The 6,000-nt window shown below is 45.2% G+C and overlaps 1 pseudogene; it reads right to left on the reverse strand.

Moving 5' to 3' along the window:
* Positions 1-2,510: 2,510 nt before the first annotated feature.
* On the reverse strand, positions 2,511-2,630 carry LOC144327653 (5S ribosomal RNA; annotated as a pseudogene).
* Positions 2,631-6,000: the final 3,370 nt, after the last annotated feature.

Below are 6,000 nucleotides of genomic sequence, written 5' to 3' on the forward strand. Positions count from 1 at the left end.
ATTATTAATTGTTAAATAAATTAAATAGTCACTTTCCATAAGAAATTGAAAGCGACTTGCAATAATAAAATTCCAACGTGTGATACAATTTTTGAAAAACACCCAATATAACAAAGCTAATGGGGGCCAGAACTGAGAAAAGCCAACTCGTTGCTCTCAACCTAAGCATGGCCACCAATGAATTGGCCAGATAAAATAAAATCAAAACAGTTGTTGAAGGAATTAAAATTGAAATGCCCAGAAAAACAGAAACATCTTCAGCTGGTGCTAAAAGATGTCACTGTCCGTGTCAAGTCCAAAAGTCACAACAGCGTTCTGCAGAAGGAGATCCATTTTTTTATTTACTTAGGAAACATGAAATGGAGAAGCATATTTCTCAGTACTGAATGGGGATATCCATTTTATAATTGCTGTGCTATCCAGTTGCATTGCTATATGGAGGTTTGCATTCCCAGTTAATGCATACACTCTGAATGGTACTGTTTACCATTTGCTATAGTCTGTGCATGCCCAAAATCTGAGCAGGAACCAAACTAAAGGAGTCCAACTGCAAGAAAGGAGATTCAAACTAAACATTAGGAAGAATGTTCTGAGTACGAGCTCACATACACTGGCAGTTTTTAAGCAGAGGTTGGATGGCCACGCCTGTATTGCAGGGGTTTGGACTAAATAACCCTTAGGGTCCCTTCCAATTCTATAATTCTATTATTCAAGTGTCCGATGCTGTGCATGCAGAGTCCTGCTCACATAAAGGGACTTCCTTTCCTTTCCCCTCCTTCCCTGCCCTCAAAATCTGCTCTGGAGCCCTGCCCCCTTCAGATTTTGAGGTGGGGGGCACTGCAGGGGAGAGGAGAGAAGCGAAGGGGAGAGAAGTTCTGTTGTGCTGGCAGAACAGCAGCACTGGGTACAACCATTTGTTTTTCTCATGAAAATTCCAGTTTTGTTCTCTTAGCCTCATTGTCTGGGTTTTGTGTCCCATGATGTTGGACACTGTGTGGTGCTTCAACAATGCAGCTGCCGACCATTCTAGTCCGACCGTCCCAGAAAAAATAGATTTGATGCTGCCGCAGCAAAGTATTTGTAGAGAAATGGTGACAGCTTCTGAAAGAGAAGAATCTTCCCTCCCTAGAACTCTCCCTCATGAACTCCTCTCTTCATTTTCCCCACCCTATTTTCTACTCCTCAAGAGGTCCACTTCAGCCTCCTCCGCCCATGGCAGCAGGCAAATCTGGCAGCTGAACCCACTGGGGCACCCTGGCTTAGAACGACGTATTTAGTTTTTGTGGAGCACAAGCGAAGGGATGGAAACAGATTGAGAGTGAGATTTAATCAATTCAGTTATCAAGAATCTGCTGAGACTCCACGCTGGAGCAGACCTCTATTGTTTAAGCCTCCATAGCCCGGAGATCCCATACAATAGGTGCAATTGGCTACAACGGTCAACAGTCAGCAACAACAGTCCCCCAGTAAGCACATAATTAAGCACAGAATGTGTTAATTAAGTTTTCAAATTAAAGCAGACATAAAAAGGAAAGTACTAACAGCATTCTCATAACCAGCGGTCTTGACCAGTCATCAATATCTTGGAAGGTAATTCAACTGCACTGAAAAGAGGTGTTGTTGCCTTTCGGCTGAAAACAGTTTCCATATATTGTTATGTGTGTATAGGATCAGCTGGTTTCAATAGAGGTGAAATTCATGTACTGAGGGGATTGGAGAAGAAATCAGACTCATGGGAGAGATAGATAAAGAGAACTAGAGACACATTGCATAGGTGTCTGCTACTACTGAAGACTTAGGGCTGCTCACAGTGAAAATGAACCAGGCTTCCTCAAGCACTCAACTCAAAGCACTCAAGAAGGCTTAGAGGGGGGCTGATTCGCTCCGCACCTTCTGCTGCTCCTCAGGAGAAAAGCTGACCTTAGGGGCCAGGAAAGAACAGCAAGCAGTGTCATGCAACCCCCATGATTCCTAGTGAAAAGTGATCACTATGCTCACAGATTACAATGAAACATGGAAGGACAGAGGAAGAAAAAGAAAGATTATGAAGGAGGAAGAAGAGGCAGCCACTGCCCCCAACAAAAGGGCCAGCTTTACACCCTGCTACTCTGATCTGGCATCCATCATCCACCTTGGGAGGTAGAGGTAAAGGACCCCTGGATGGTAAAGTCCAGTCAAAGGTGACTATGGGGTGTGGTGCTCATCTCTCTTCAGCCCAAGGGAGCCTGCGTTTGTCCACAGGCAGCTTTCTGAGTCATGTGGCCAGCATTACTAAACCAACGGAACACCGTGATGGGAGCCAGAGTGAATGGAAATGCCGTTTACCTTCCCGCTGCATTAGTACCTATTTATCTACTTGCACTTTCGAACTGCTAGGTTGGCAGGAGCTGGGATGGAGCAACGGGAGCACACTACCGTCGAGCGGATTTGAACCACCAACCTTCTGATCAGCAAGCCAAAGAAGCCCAGTGGTTTAGACCACAGCGCCATCCTCACCCCTAAAAAACAAAAACCTACAGCACCCAGTATTCCCAGGCAGTCTCCCATCCAAGTACGAACCAAACCTGACCCTGCTTAGCTTTCGAGATCAGAAGAGATCGGGTGTGTTCAACGGTAGTATGGCCATACACATACTATGGGGAATAAGACAGAGTGGGGAAGAATAAAGGTGGGCAGCTTGCTTGAGGTATGTTCAAGTAGAGTTCAGCAGAAGCCTGCAGCTCAATTCCAGAAGTCTTCACCATAGAAAAATGTGTCGGTGGTGGAAGGTCAAGAGGAATACAAGAATTTAGTGAAGACTAACATGTTTAGTGTAGATTAGCTTTTGAACATCAAAACCCACTTAGTCACATGCACAAAAATGTGTGCCACAATGAATATGCTAGTTTTGAAGGCAGCTTTTCTCAACCTCATGCTCTCCAGATGTTTTGAACATCAGCCTCAGTCATCATGGTCAATGATCAGGAGTGAAGACTATTGTAGTCCAAAATGTATGGAGGGTGCCGGATTGGAGAAGGCAGTTTTAAGGTGGCAGAAGTCTCTGCTGCATCAGACTAACACAGCTACCTGCCCGAAATTTGTATCTTCCTATCCCCATGATCTCACTAATCATATTGTGGCAGTTTCTAAATGTTGCAGGCAACTTTTAATGGCAACTTCACCATTCTAAATAGTCTGCTGGCAAATCTATTCACTCATCAACGAATACATAAATAAAAACATAGTGCAGTTTGAAAAACTATTCAGACTTGCTTCTTGCTGTTCGGCTTATCGCATGTGGCAAAGATGTACAGACGGCTTATCAGATAAACAATCTCAAGGGGAGAAAGAACAATTCGCTATCAGAAATAACAGTAATATAAAGGTTAATACAAATATTTATTACAAAAATACTTATGAAAGACGAAATATTGGAGCACTAGGAGGAGAGTAATGATTAAATTAACTGATTCAGGGGTGATACCCTGTGTATGTATTGTGTAATAAACTCTGCCATTAAATCCCAATGTGTTGTCATAACATCCAGAAACTGCTCATAAGGGCGCTGCCTTCGCTGTTTGTTTGTCTGAATCTGGATGGTGCTGACTGATAAAAAGTTAACTACAATCACTGAAGCTAGCTTTAAATTCACCAGTGGGATCATCACATACCATGTCTGCTTTAAACCAGGCCCTGCCACATTCTGTAAAAGTAAAGGTAAAGGGAACCCTGACCATTAGGTCCAGTCGTGGCCAACTCTGGGGTTGCAGCGCTCATCTCGCTTTATCGGCCGAGGGAGCCGGCATACAGCTTCTGGGTCATGTGGCCAGTATGACTAAGCCTCTTCTGGCGAACCAGAGCAGCGCACGGAAACGCTGTTTTCCTTCCCGCCAGAGTGGTACCTATTTATCTACTTGCACTTTGACATGTTTTCGAACTGCTAGGTTGGCAGGCGCAGGGACCGAGCAATGGGAGCTCACCCCGTCGTGGGGATTCAAACCGCCGACCTTCTGATCGGCAAGTCCTAGGCTCTGTTTTTTAACCCACAGCGCCACCCGCGTCCTCACCTTTATTGTTATTAGTATTTTAGAAAAATACACTGTGGAATGAGGGAACAAACAGTAGCAGCCATAGGTAGCTCTGGACATCTATCTTTGCAGGTGTAGAAGGAGGTCCATGGACAGAGAAAAGGCCTATGCCTGGAAGGTGTAATGAAGGTCAATGAAGGTGCAAAATCCCTGTGGCTGCTCTCCCCTCTCTGTCAGTTGCAGGGAGAAAGGGGGGCACTTTAGGGGCAGGGGTACGTTGGAGGTGAATCTGTTCCTTCAACGCATCTCCCAACAATAGAGGGGGAAACTCTGGAACTGGAACTTTGCTTCCAGCCACCCAGCCACCACATGCACACAGCTTCTGCCCTGGCCAATGCAAGGCTAGGAGACCTTCGGATCTGGTGGTTCTCCCACCACAGTTCCTCCATTCCCTGCCGTCTCTGGATTACGCTGTTAAAATTTTCATATATTGTGCTTAGGCATGTCAGAGAATTTTCATGGAAAGGAAAACAGAAGTAGAAATGGGCAATGTTTGCTTAGTCACCCTGTGTCCAGAATGGAAATCAATGAGTGTAGAAATAATTACAGCATTAATTCTATTAAATTGTTAAAGTTCTGCACATTTCTTAAATAAGCACGTAAATTATTTTAAATAGCAACAATGAGACGCATAACATAGCATTAGGCAGAAACTGAACTGCAGTGGAGTGGAAACAGTGCTGATAGAAATCAAATCAGAAATCGCCGCATTCTTACTTCTCTAACTACCCATCATCTGCCAAAGTTTCAGGTCAGTTTACATGGCATTTATCTGGCTTCTCTCCCTTACTTTATTTAAAAGAAAGGGCAAATTTACTACAAATTCTGGAAAACACACACCATACAATTCAGTTTTTGAAAGCTTACCACTTCAGAATGCATGAGTCATCACACGACTGAATGCCTCTCTTCTAATTCACTATCCATTGAAAAATAACATGAGAAGGATTCTAAACAAGTCTGAAACTGGAGTTTTCCAATATATAGGGTATTTTCTATACGGCAGGGGTGTGTTATTGAAACATGAATACTTCACTGTTATTCTGAAGTGCTGCCATTCTAGAGGGACTAGATACAGATCTTCTTGCTTTATCAGTAAAATACAAATGCAGAACTATAGGAAGGACCCACAAATGTCATTTTGGTGATTTGCTCATAGCCCCTGGGTATGCAATAGCAATGCATGGATGGAGCAGAGCTCAGGATGGTGCCATGGGAATATGAAAAAGTAGGAGTCACTTATCACAACCTTAACCCACTGGAGATCAGATGTGGGGGCTTAGCCCAGCTGAGCTATTTAAACCCTGGGGACACACAAACTGAGGGCCAAACAAGGCATTACTTGTACAGTCATACCTCGGGTTAAATATGCTTCAAGATGAGCGCGTTCGAGTTGCGCTCCTCGACAACCCGGAAGTAACAGAGCACGTTACTTTCGGGTTTTGCCATTTGCGCATGCGCAGACGCTCAAAATGACGCCACGTGCATGCACAGAAGCGGTGAGACGCAACACGCGCGTGCGATGACACCCGTGGGATCCTAGTTGGCGTGCTTCAACAGGACTCCCGCGGTTTGTGTTCAACCCTTCCCGGTCACCATGCCGGGTAGTCGATAGAAGCCAATGCCTAAGGCCAATACCTTCAATTCCGTGATCAATAAAGTTGTGGCCTTTTATGCCCATTAACCTTAAACAATGTGTCTGAGTCTTCATTTCATATGGGGGAGGAAACTTGCCACGCAAAGCCCTTTCCGAGCCTGCAGAGGAGAGCGTGTTGCGGGCAGGACCCTCCCACATTCGCGGGGGCTTCCCTTGCCCCTGCGAGAGTTGGGGAATCCCTGGGCGTGCCTGCAACCCAGCCCGCCAATTGGCGGGCGGGGGAGGCGCGGCCTAGGCTACTTAAGGCCAGGCACGCCTAGGGACCGCCCTCTTTTC

Source organism: Podarcis muralis, chromosome 4 (assembly GCF_964188315.1).
Source record: "Podarcis muralis chromosome 4, rPodMur119.hap1.1, whole genome shotgun sequence".
NCBI lineage: Eukaryota > Metazoa > Chordata > Lepidosauria > Squamata > Lacertidae > Podarcis > Podarcis muralis.